This window comes from Pelobates fuscus, chromosome 11 (genome assembly GCF_036172605.1).
Source record: "Pelobates fuscus isolate aPelFus1 chromosome 11, aPelFus1.pri, whole genome shotgun sequence".
In the NCBI taxonomy this organism is placed as follows: Eukaryota; Metazoa; Chordata; class Amphibia; order Anura; family Pelobatidae; genus Pelobates; species Pelobates fuscus.
In genome coordinates, this window is record NC_086327.1 from 73442813 (window position 1) to 73456209 (window position 13397).

At 46.5% G+C, this 13397-nt stretch overlaps 1 protein-coding gene across 1 annotated transcript in view; it reads right to left on the reverse strand.

Annotated features, from left to right (window-relative positions):
• The window catches only part of LOC134577993 (serine/threonine-protein kinase SBK2-like), a 189594-nt gene that overhangs the window by 26611 nt on the left and 149586 nt on the right, over window positions 1-13397 (reverse strand). The window lies entirely within an intron of this gene.

Below are 13397 nucleotides of genomic sequence, written 5' to 3' on the forward strand. Positions count from 1 at the left end.
CATGGCACTAGACAAAGTTCAGAGACGAGCTACAAAATTGATAAAAGGAATGGAGCATTTTAGTTACGAAGAAAGGTTAAAAAATGTAAATCTCTTTAGTTGAGAAAAACGGTGCCTGAAAGGGGATATGATAACATTATACAAATATATTTGGGGCCAGTACAAGCCATTATCTGTAAATCTATTCATAAACAGAGCTATACATAGGACACAAGGTCACACATTTAGGCTGGAAGAAAGGAGATTTCATCTGAGGCAAAGAACATTTTTTTTTACAGTAAGAGCACGACCACCAGATATGTAAATCAGTGCCTGTCTCAGTGCCACATCTCCAGCAGATCTCAGAGAGTTCAGGCATCATTCTGTGTAGTCTCTCCGGTGTTCTATACCAGCCAGTCAGTAGTTTATAATTAAGTTCTTGGTGTTTGGAGCTCATGGCGCTAAGGTGGGACAGGATGTGGATTTTCGTCCATTGGGGTGCTGTAAGTGTGACATCTGTGGCCTCCTCCCAAAGTGCCATGTTTCATGGGTTCCGCCGATGTTGCAGTTAGGATCATTTTGTAGAGGGTGGAGACACCACGATTCATGTGGGTGCGTCGCTTGCATAGAGTTTCAAATTCCGTGGCCGGTCTGTGGAACAGGCGGCGTCCCGGGTGTGTCTGATAGTAGGTCTTAACTTGGAAGTATTGGAACCTATCGAGCCCCGACGGTATTGCTTCCTGAATCAGGTCCGAGAGTTGCTTCAGTTTGTCCCCTGTACACCACTGTTGCATGTGTGTCCATTCAGCCTCCCCGAAAGCATTAATATCCCTGGGTGAGAGGCCCCCCGTGAGGTCCGGATTGTTCGTGATCGGGGTGAGCGGGCCTGGGGTCGTGGACAGCTGAAGTTTCGTCCTGATAGAATACCAGGTCCGAAGTGTCACCCCTATGAACGGGTGATTCCGAGTCCTCGAGCTTGTCAGTGGGCCGCCAAGCCATGCCGCTGCCGGGAGGGCGCCCCCCATCCGGTGTGTTCCGTAGGCAAGTTATAGAGCTCTTCGTAGAATCCGCGAAATGCATCGGTTATTTTATCCAGGAGCTGCGAGATCGTTTGATCTCGAGCTTTGATTTTCATGATTTGCCACATTCGGCGTCTCTTTTGAAGTGTACGGGCGAGGAGGCGGCCACATTTGTTTGAATACTCGTAAAAAAAGCATTGGGATTTATGAATGGTGTACTGCAGCTTCCTGTGCAGGATATCTCGTAGGGACCTCCTGGCGTCTAGGAGGGCTTTATAGGTGTCATCCGTTTGGGTGGTCTTGTGATCGTTTTCCAATTTTGCAATCTGCACGGTCAGTTCCCGGATATTCTGTGTCTGTATCTTTTTTCGGTGCGTGCATATTTTGATAAGCAGTCCCCTAATAACGCACTTGTGTGTTTCCCAGACTGAAAGCGCTGGGATGTCCGGCTATTAATTTTCTTCGAAAAAGTTGGTCAGCCCCGCGCGGAGATCCGTGACTGTGGGTGTGTCGTTGAGGATGGATTCGTTCATTCGCCATTGGCTAACTGTCGGGCGGTATAGAGGAGATCTGATACGTACCGAAACAGGCGAGTGGTCAGACCACCCCAGGGGATGTATGTCTGCCGAAAGGAGCATGGGTTCTTGGGATAAAAACACATAGTCCAGTCTGCTGTATTGTTTGTGTACCGTGGAGTAGTATGTAAAATCTTTGACACAGGGGTGGAGCGCTCTCCAAGCATCCACGAGGCCGGTGCCTCGCAGCCCTTCACTGATGTTCCGCAGTCCATGGGGCGGAAACGAACTTGCTCCTCTGGATGTGTCAGATCTCGGTTCCAGGGCGACATTCAGGTCTCCGGCCGCTATCAGAAAGCCCTCTCGAAACCTCTCCAGCTTGTTCAGCGTCCGCCTGAGGAATTTGTGTTGTTGCGAGTTCGGGGCATAGATGCTAGCGAAGGTGTAAGTACAGGTGTAAGTCGGCTATAGTGCCCTTGACGAAGAGGAAGCGTCCCATGGTGTCCGCTAGTGTCCCCTTACAAACGAATGGGACCGTGCGAGCCAGCAAGGTGTAAGTCGGCTACAGTGCCCTTGACGAAGAGGAAGCGTCCCATGGTGTCCGCTAGTGTCCCCTTACAAACGAATGGGACCGTGCAAGCCAGCAAGATCGCCACCACAGCTCTTTTCGCCGTCGGATGATTCGCAAAGTAGCCCAGCGGGTAACGTGCATCTCGGAGTGGTGGGCCCTTGTCGCCCCGGAAATGGGTCTCTTGTAGGAATGCCAGGGACACGCTCATTCCATAGGGAGCGCAGGAGATGCGATCTCCGTTCCGGTACATTGAGGCCCCGGGCGTTGTTCGACCATACGTGGAGAGGCGCGGGGGTAAACCCAGTTCCCATGGTCCCGGAATGGGGAGAGGGGGGTATGGGAGAAGGGCGCGGGTGAGGAAGCCGGAAAGATTAAAGAGTCCTATCCAGAACCCTACTGGAGTCACAGTGACTCGACACCGGAGGTGGGTGTGTTGCGTGGTCCACTCCTAAGAAGCGTTTACCAACTCCCTACCAATTTGGGCGCGGTGTCTGTCACGGGGCACTAGTCCCAACGAGCACCAGCACAGTGCCTAGTTTGAGTGTTCAGAGTGCAATGTGTTGCGCGTGTCTGGTACTGGTAGTATCAAACTCAGGCGAGTGGGTACGCCAACTCACAGCAGTCGAAACCCTCTAAGGGAGTAGAGTTTGTGTATGTGAGTAAATACCACTTGTCGTCCACCCCCCCAGCCGAGGGTGAGAAAGGCATATCGGGAGGCATAATGGTAGTCAGGTTCAGTCTGTCATCACGGTAATCTTATGTGGTCACGTGTGGTCAGTGAGGTGGGCAGTTCACCTTTCTCAGGGTCTCCTGCGTCTAGGGGAGTACACCAGTCTGCTCGGGGGTCGGGGAGGGGCTATGGGTTTTTTTTCCCCCAAGTGAGTTGGCTGCTGTAATGTGGGAATGGTCGGGACAGTACGCATGAGTGCGGGACCCCCGTAGGGTATGGAGTACGAGTCCTTATGGGGCGTATGTGGCCTCCCTACCTAGGGTAGTTCCGTCTCCCGCTCTGGCTCGTGGTCATGGGATAGTATTAACAGCTGTCTGTGGACATATACAGTCCCGGGGTCCTAGGTCCGCGTTCCCCACCCCCATTTTTCCCCCCTCTTCCCCATTCAGTATCATTATCCCGGAGCTTTTGTCTTTCTAGGTCACCGTCACTGGCACATAATGCAAACAATTAAGCGATATGTTAGTGAGGTTACAGGAGAACAGTATTGCAAGGTAATAAAGGTAACTGAAAGATTAAGCATGAGTCTGGTAAACTGTCTCCCAGCCAATCAGGAGCACACCGTTTGCGGGGTCCGGTGGAGTAGTTCCCAATAGGCCCGTATTCTGAGCCTAGGTGTCACCTAGGCCATGCCCGGTCCCCTCTCCCCACCCAAAGATCTGGCATAGACATCCACGCCCCAATCAAGGTCCTGACCGGGATATCGGTATAGGTCCCCTTCGGCGTAGCGTCCTGCAGCGACCCAAAGTTACCAGGCGGCCTTCAACCCCATGCACGAGTGGGATTATGGTAGCTGGACTAAACTGCCAGCGGTAGCCATGTTGGATTCTCGGGCCAGTCAGCTAGGCAGGGCTCTCCCCAACCCATTACCCCCCCACCCCAAGCGTCGGAGGTGCCCTCCCCCAGTCCTCCCCCCATCTGTCCGGTGATGAGTGTCTGTCCCCAGCAAGATCATGTCACTCACCCGACCTCAGCTGACCCGATCAACTGCGCTCTATTCTTCAGGGCCGTCCGGCCCCCCTCTCCTACGCGGCGTGGCCGGTCCACTTGGAGCCACTTCAGCATTCCGTAGCGGTAGTAGAGGATCCCTCCTTGAGGCTATGGCTTCGTCTAGGATCCAGTTGCGTATCCTCTTTGGTGTCAGGTTCAGGGTCCTCTGGAATCTTGGAATGTCTTCTGGCCAGGTGTTCCCATGTTTCGCCTGGAGGCTAAAGAGGAAGCCCCAGCGATAGGGAATCCCCTTGTCTCTCAGGGCACTGGTGATCGGTCTCAAGGCTCGCCTCACATCTAGGGTCAGATTAAATAGGTCTTGATATAGGGAGACTCCTGTTCCTCTAAACGGTATGGAAGGCAGACCCCGTGCTGCGGCCATAATTGCATCTCTGAGGCCCGGCGTGGGTTTGCAGCAGATCACATCTCTGGGGCTGCCGTCTTGCCTCGCTGGCCCTAAGACTCTGTGTGCGCATTCTATGGTGAGCATTGCAGGTGACTCAGCACCAAGGAGCTGTGCAAACAGCGCCGTAAGGGTGGTGAGGAGCGGTTCGGCCTCTGTTTCAGGCAGGCCACGGACGCGGATGTTATTGCGTCTGCTTCTGTTATCCAGGTCTTCCACTTGTCTCCAGAGGGTGAGAAGCATATTACCCAGCCTGGTAACTGCTACTTTAGTTGCTCTGTGCTGGTCATCACATCCCCTCGCCACCGACTCCATTTCATCCACTCTCTGCTCTAAATTTGTCAAATCTGTGCGCAGGCCTGCCAGTTCTTCTCTCAGGGCCGCTCTAAGTTCCTGCACAATGGAGCCTGTGTCTGCCTTAGTGAGTATCCTTCTGGAGATCTGGGTGAGCTCTGCCCTAATTTGTGCCAGGTCACCAACCTGTGTGGGGTCTGTCTGGGAGTCTCCCGCTCCCTCTGAGTCTGGGGACCCGGGCGCCATTTTGTCTACATGGCGAGCGCCGCGGAGGTCGGACGGTGTGGCTATGAAGTCATCCATCAGTCCGGTGTTACGGCGTGGGGAGCCTGCAGCCGCCGTTCCCGATGGTAGGGGCTTCTTATTTCTCACCATCGCCTTCCGGTTCCGTGCTTAGATAGCGTTTTAGTCGGCCAGGGGTGCAGAGCTCTCGCACTATGCGACCTGCACCATGCTCGTCCAGGCCACCCATACAGATGTTTAAATTGCAATTTAATAAATACTTATAAAAACATAACACTTCTTGTGTTATGGTTATTGTCTTTTGGCTAAATAGGGTCGTAATTTATTGGATGCCAATAAATTCTTGAGATTCATAGCTCATAGTAAAGGTGACTCTTGGAGTTGATGACCACCTATACCTTAACCAGTGATATTCCAATAATTTATACTAAAATTTCTTTAAAATGTTGTAATATTTCATATTTGGAGTTAAACCTCATTACAAATATTGGGTTACTATTCATCTCCATGTCTTTACCACTAATTCAGGGGACTAGTAGTTTCTGTTTTCTTATATTAAATGTCATGTTATAACTATTGCTAAACTTCTAATGGTTATAACACTGACTATATGTTGGTAATGTTTAGAAATATGAGTTGTCTTCTATCAATGCCCCTTACTTTCATAAAGGGTTTCAGTAGCTCAAGGAGTGGATAAATTATCTTCAAAAATGATCAGTCAGGATAAGGCTGTACAATTCCTCCTGAATTGTTCCAAGCGTGCATTTTTATTTTTTTATTTTTTTTATTTGACAATTTTTATTATCATAGGTCAAATGGGGTACAGAAGAAAAAAGGGGAGCATGGGAAGGTCATAGTTCTTACATCCAATACATATATTGCATGAAATCGAATGCTTCTTGACGTATAACAATGAAGGGGGTCCAAGGTAGGTCGCAACAGTGTGAGTACGGTTGTACCATGAGCCTACATGTTTCCCTGGGTGAAATTCATATAGTGAGAACTATCTACAAGTGGTAAACAGTGTTATGGGGGAGGGGAGGGAGGGGGTTACAAAAAGAAGAAAAGGGGGAGGGAGGTAAAGGGAATTTGCACTTTCTCAGTTGTTCCGGCCAGGCATGTGAATGCCCTTAGTGAACCCCTGTGCCAGGTTCGGTTACCTGTTGGGGCATAGGTAGACCAGTACTTAATTTTGAGCGTGTCGGGGTGGTGGCAGTGTTGTAGGTTTGTTGCGCACTTCCAGTGGTGCTATAGTGTCTGAACTGTCAGTGTGGTGCACCCATATGGCCGCCCACGGTGCCCATGATGTTTGAAAGTGTTGTTTTTGTAGGGCTGTTTTTTTTGCTGACATTTTTTCGTAGGAGTAGTATTGGTAAGTTTTGGATTAAAGTTGATGTTTGGACGGGCACTGGGGTTGTTTCCAGTGGACTGTAATAAGATTTCTCACTGCCATGGCGGTGAGAGCTAGTTGACTCCTCACATGTTTCGGGGTGGGGTGTGGGTAGGAGAGGAAGAGCCCTGTGCGTATGGTCATAGTTGGTGTATTGATGCCTGCCGATGTTAGCATGTCTTGTGCCGCTTCCCATAGGTGCTTTATGCGTGGGCATGCCCACCATATGTGTACCATCGTACCTATGTCTTTGCCACATCTCCAACAGTAGGGGGAGACCATTCTATACATTGTATGGAACCTGTGGGGGGTTAGGTATCACCTGTAAATTAGCTTCTTGTGGGCTTTGATGTGTGAGTAGCACTGTGTATGACCTTTGAGCGCGTGAAGGGAGTCTAGCACTTCTTGGTCTGTGATTATGTCTCTGCAGTCTGTGCGCCATTGGGCCACGAAAGTGGGGGGGTGCAGTGGTGTCGATTTCTGGATTGTGTGGTAGCAAAGAGCAAGAGTTTTTGGTTTGTCTGGGGTTTTCCAGCATCTATGGTGTAGAGTTTCCAGCTCTTTTGAGCCTGGGCTCTCGGTTACTGGGTTATGCGCTACATGTGAGGGTATTACGCTTCTAAGTTGCATATAGGAGAAGATGGAGGAGTTATTTAATTTAAATTCCCTCTGCAGGTCCGGGAATGGTTTAATGGTGTCATGGAGCAAAATTTGATCCAGTTTGGTGATTCCTTGTTTGACCCACGAGTTCAGTCAGAGCCATGGTGAGATTGCTTTCAGGGCCGTTAGTGGGGTGTGTGGGTGGAATTTGTGTGTGTTACCGTGTTTGCTGCGTAACGAGTCCCATTGGCGTATGGTTAGCTCTGTGGTGGGGAAGAGGGTTTTAGTTGTCGGGCGGAGCGTTTTGGGGGTCCAGAAGATGTCTATTAGAGGTGTTGTGCCAGATTGGGTGGTCTCCATGTCCACCCATTGGTATAGCCCTTTAGGTGTGTGCAATTTGACCGCTGTTTCTAGCAAAGCTGCTTTGTAATAATCGTGTATGGCTGGTAGACCAACTCCGCTCTCTGTAGAGCGTTGGTTTAAAAGGCGATGGGAAAGCCTGGGTCTGCGAGATTCCCATATGTAGGAAGATATAGGTTGTTGAAGGTTTTTAAAAAAAAAAAGAAGGTGGAGCTGGTATGTGTAGTAAGCGGAATATGTATAAGAGCTTCGGGAGTAGGACCATTTTAATGGTGTTTATTCTGCCGAGCCAAGATAGTTTCACCGGTTTCCATTTAAGGCATTCCGATTTGCATAGCTGTATCAATGGTTTGTAATTATGGGTGAACATACCGTCCACTGTGGGTGCTATCTTGACCTCCAGGTGATATACTCTTGTTTCCGGGTGCATTTTTATTTTATTGAGGATGATATTGTCAGGGTTTCTTTGCTGTTTTAAACAGCAACCCTTTCTGTTTCAGTGACTGAGTTTTCAGCTGTAATTACTATCAGCTCCTTCAGCATGTTGCCACGGTTACTCACCTGAGAGTAGTAATCAACCCTGCTGCTAATCAAGTTAGCCTATTTAAGCAGCAAATCCCAGAACCTCCTTGCCCTTCCGTGGTTTCCTGTTCCCCAGAAGTCTCCTTGTTCCTGTATTTCCTGTTTGTTCCTGGTTCCTGACTCCGGCCTTGTTCCTGACTCCGCTGCTCTCCATGCTCCTGATCCTGGCTTGTCTGACTACCCGCTCTGGTGACTGACTCCTGCTTGATTCCTGGACTTTGCTTTTGGTTATTTATTTGTTATTTATTAATAAAGGTGTTTTTGCATCTAGTTCTGTCTCTGTCTGGTTCCTGGTCCCTGACAGATATCCACTAGTAGCTGACAAATTACCATTGGCATGCACTGTTTTGTAATGAGGTTTGATGGTAACCTTAGTAGTTGACCCAATGAGAATTAAGTCTAGGTTTAATTAACAAAACTTATTTTATCTCTAAATTATTTTTTTGAATGGTCAGTTTTATTTACAAGTCAGTGGATTGGCGCTTTCTGGCAGTTTTGCGTCTTCATGCACCAACTTATTTATGGGATATTAAAAGGAATGATATATTTGTCATAACAATATTTTTTTTTGGGGGGGTGGGAGGGTAGCAAATTGGCTTTCTATCACCATTTCATTGATAGCATTATTATAATTTGATAAGGAAAACCATCAGATATAGCCCTATTTCTAGCATATATTAATAACAACAATGTTGGAGAAATAAATATCAAATTCCTATGGTTAATTCTTATGTGGTCAACTAATAAGGTTATCACCAAACCTTATCAAAAAAGAATGGTTATTTGACAACTACAAGTGGACATCATCCTCAATGGATTCAGAATGTTCCTCCGGGACAATTTATATGAATCAGGAGGAATTGTATAGCTTTATATGATTATGAAACAGAGGGCCTTATCCTGATTGAGCTCAGTCTATTTCACACAGGGGGCATTTAGCTTTTTCCTCTGTAAGGAGAACTAAGACAAATCAGATTGGTTTGCTCATCTTCTCAGAGGCCTGCTGTTCAATAAATACATAAACAATCTATAAATTGATTCCTACTAAAAGAGCAAGTCCCTAAAAAAATGATAAGGAAAGTTTATTCAAAATTGGAGACAAAATTTATTGAAATAAAGAGTATTCAAGGATTCAAATAGTAAAAAATAATAATAAACCCAGGGATGTATCTACAACGAGGCAAACAAGGCATTTGCCTTGGGCGGCAATTGCCAGGGGGCAGCGAAAAACGCCGCCCCCAAATGCCCAGGCAAATGCCCTGTTTGCCTCGTTTTATGGGAGCCCAAGAGCTGGCCGGCTGGTCACCATTGGGCTCCCCCGGGGCAGTTGGGCATATTCCGGCTCCCGGCATCACTCTGCGGCGCGTGAGGGAGCAGAGAGCTCAGATAAAATGCTCCCTCGCCGCCCGCCTGCCTGCACATCCAGCCACCTCCCTGCCCAGGTGATAAATCCACCCAGCTATCTCAAATGTAGGGAGGCTGGGTGGATTTAAATTTTAAAAAAATAATAATAATAAAAATAATTGTGAGTGTGGGGAAATGTGTGTGTCAGTGAATGTGAGTGAGTGAGTGTGTGTTAGTGAATGTGAGTGAGAATGTGTGAGTGAATATGTGTGTCAGTGAATGTGTATGTCAGTGAATGTGAGTGTGTGTCAGTGAATGTGAGTGAATGTGTGTGTCAGTGAATGTGTGTGTGTGTGTGTTTCAGTGAGTGCATGCATCTGTCAGTCAGTGCGTGTGTCTGTTAGTGAGAGTGTGCATCTGTCAGTCAGTGCGTGTGTCTGTTAGTCAGTGCATGTGTCTGTTAGTGAGAGTGTGCATCTGTCAGTGAGTGTGTGTCAGAGTAAGTGTATGTCTGTCTATCAGTGTGTCAAATTAGTGAGTGTGTGTATGTCATTGTTTGTCAGTGTATATGAGAGTGTGTGTCTGTCAATGAATGTGTGCGTCTGTCAGTGAGTGTGTGTCTGTCAGTTAATGTGCGTCTGTCAGTCAAAGTGCTGCCTTGACAGGAAGGGGTGGGGGAAATTTAAATTAGGGGGGGTGCCCGAGCACCATCCTGCGTAGGGCAGCACAAAACCTAAATACACCACTGAATAAACCCATCACATAACAGAAGATAATATATACATATGGAGTCTCCATATGTATATCTCAGTCTATTAGATCTCAGTCTATGGAGTGAATATAGGCAGGACATATATTTAAAATCCCACAAAGAAAATGGCCCAGCAATATAAACCACAATTGATCATTAGAAAAATAACAAAGAGAACTGTTTCACAAAATGCTACTAAATTGTTATAGAAACCTCAATGGGAGTCAAAATATTGGTCTGTCTTGATATAATGATACTTCAGGTAAATATGTATCAATCAAGTCTCTGTAACACTAACATTAGTAATGATACATTTAACAACATAAAACCAGGAGATTTGGGGAAAAGGTTAAAACAAAACAAAAAAATGCCACAAGTAACTAATGAAAAGAGAAGAACATTTATTTGTAAAGGATAAATTATGCCTAATGCTAACAGGATATACAGTGGGACCTCGGTTTACGAATTTAATGCGTTCTCCGGGATGTTTCGTATTGCGAAAAATTCGTAAACCGAAACACAGTTTCCCATAGGAATGCATTGAAAACCAATTAATTCGTTCCGGAGGTGAGAAAAAAGTCAAATAAAGTATTTCATCTGTTCAAAACTCTTTATAAAGTGCACTTTAACCCCTTAAGGACACATGACATGTGTGACATGTCAAGATTCCCTTTTATTCCAGAAGTTTGGTCTTTAAGGGGTTAAAGGCATAAATACTGTACAGGGACATGATTAATCAAACAATAACATTTCAAACATCCAACTTTATGTTTTAAAACATCACACATCAACACACAGTAAAAGGCATGCAAACAACTAAGCTCAGCTCCCTACCTTTCCACTTCTTGAGATGCACCAAAAAGGCTCCAAAACCTGCTGCAAATGGCTCCAAAAGGCTCCAAAACTTGCTGCAAAGTGCTCCAAAAGGCTCCACAATTTGCTGCAAATGGCTCCAAAAGGCTCCACAACTTGCTGCAAATGGCTCCAAAAGGCTCCACAACTTGCTGCAAATGGCTCCAAAAGGCTCCACAACTTGCTGCAAATGGCTCCAAAAGGCTCCACAACTTGCTGCAAATGGCTCCAAAAGGCTCCACAACTTGCTGCAAATGGCTCCAAAAGGCTCCACAACTTGCTGCAAATGGCTCCAAAAGGCTCCACAACTTGCTGCAAATGGCTCCAAAAGGCTCCACAACTTGCTGCAAAAGGCTCCAAAAGGCTCCACAACTTGCTGCAAATGGCTCCAAAAGGCTCCACAACTTGCTGCAAAAGGCTCCAAAAGGCTCCACAACTTGCTGCAAATGGCTCCAAAAGGCTCCACAACTTGCTGCAAATGGCTCCAAAACCTCTCCAACACCTCCACACTACACACTCATGTCCTACCCACACTTCAGTATGCAGGGGGCGGAGCTATAAACTGGGACACTTGTTTCGTATTGTGAAAAAAATACGTAAACCGAGGCATTTTTTTAAATGAATTTTTATACGTAAACCGAATTTTTCGTTTACCGAGGCATTCGTTAACCGAGGTTCCACTGTATTGCAAAGCATATACCATAGGCTGGATCTCCAATATAAGGATGTATCTGAGAGTGCTACCATGACTTAACCACCTTTTTACCTTGAATTTCTTAAGGCTCTCCTATCAATAGTTTAAAAGAGTCAAAAGGTAGCTTTGCAATTACATATCCCAAAAAGTCGGATTATAGCTAGAGACTCCTACAGACATATCACCGCTCACATACTCTTAACAATTTAAAAACAACTAAGCTACCTGATGGGCGTTTTTGTGCCTGTGTGCGCCTTTGTCCAAACTTTCGACATATTATGAGTTATTGCTAAAGATATCTTAGTGCCAAACAAACTTAAAAGAGCTCTTCACCTTCCTAATCATGTGAATGTAAATAGCTTGTGAATTGGTGTGGTTGATTTTGTGATAAGATACTTCATAGTTAAGTAAGTAACTCAAATAGTGCTGTAAGATAGAGTTTGCTCAATACTAGCATAATATCATCTGCAAACATACCAATTTTCTGAAGCCCCAAATAAGCAATCTCTAATCATACCCCTCTGCTTTCCCTACTAGCACCTAAAGTAGGGTTGGCAGCCCTGGTGGTGCCATTGGTAATGGTAAATGTTACTAAAATATTATTATTATTATTACATTATTTATATAGTGCCATTAAATTCCACAGCGCTTTACAATGGGTGGACGAACAGACATGTACTTGTAACCAGACAAGTTGGACACACAGGGGTTCGGGGCCCTGCTCAATGAGCTTACATGCTAGAGGGAGTGGGGTAAAATGACACAAAAAGGTAAGGATAGTATTAGACTAGTGACGGTTGCAGAAGAGGAATCAGTCAGGAGCTATTAACAGTTTAATTGATACGCTTTTATGAAGGAGTGGAGACTGGGTGAACATATAACGGAGGAGGGAAGCAAGTTCCACAGGAATGGTGCAGCTCTCGAGAAATCTTGAAGGCGAGCATCAGAGGTGGGAGTACAGACAGAAGATAGATGTAAGTCTTCATCAGATCGTAAGGGCCTAGACGGGACATAGATAGGTGGGAGCAGCATTATGTAGCAATTTGAAAGCAAGAACCAGAATTTTAAATTTAGCTCTATATTTTATAGGAAGCCAATAGGAACTGACAGAAGGGTGAGGCATGGGAGCTGCGGGCGGACAGGAAGATGAGCCTTGCTGCTGCATTCATTATGGACTGTAACGGCGCATGTTGGGAGCACGTAAGACCACTGAGAAGCGGATTACAGTAGTCAAGGAAGTATTACTTTACTGAGAGGGTAGTGGATGCATGGAATAGCCTTCCAGCTGAAGTGGTAGAGGTTAACACAGTAAAGGAGTTTAAGCATGCGTGGGATAGGCATAAGGCTATCCTAACTATAAGATAATGCCAGGGACTAATGAAATTATTTAGAAAACTGGGCAGACTAGATGGGCCGAATGGTTCTTATCTGCCGTCACATTCTATGTTTCTATGTTTCTATGTCAAGGCGAGAAAGGACAGTGGAATGGACCAACACCTTAGTCGCATCTGGTGTTAAGTAGGGGCGGATGCGCGGAATGTGTTTGAGATGAAAATGACAGGATTTGGCGATAGACTGAAGGAGAGGTCGGAGTCAAAGAGAACACCTAGGCAGCGAGCCTGCGTGGTGGAGCTGATGGTAGCACCGTTGACTTGGAGGGAGACAGACACAGGAGTAACAACACTTGAGGGCGGAAAGACCAGAATTTCAGTTTTGGTCAAGTTTAGTTTAAGGAAGTGGGCAGCCATCCAGTTAGAAATAGCAGAGAGGCAGTCAGAGACACTAGTCAAGAGGGACGGGGAGAGATTAGGAGAGGACAGGTAGATTTGTGTGTCATCTGCATAGAAATGATATTGGAAGCCAAAGGAGCTAATGAGTTTACCATGGGAGGCAGTATAGATGGAGAACAGTAGGGGAACAAGGACTGAACCTTGGGGGACACCAACAGAGAGGAGTTGGGGAGAAGAAGCAGAGCCAGAGAAAGAAACACTGAAAGAGCGCTGGGAGAGGTAGGAGGAGCACCATATTGCGGAGGATGAGAAGAAGCTGTTGATGATCAACAGTGTCAAAAGCCGCAGAC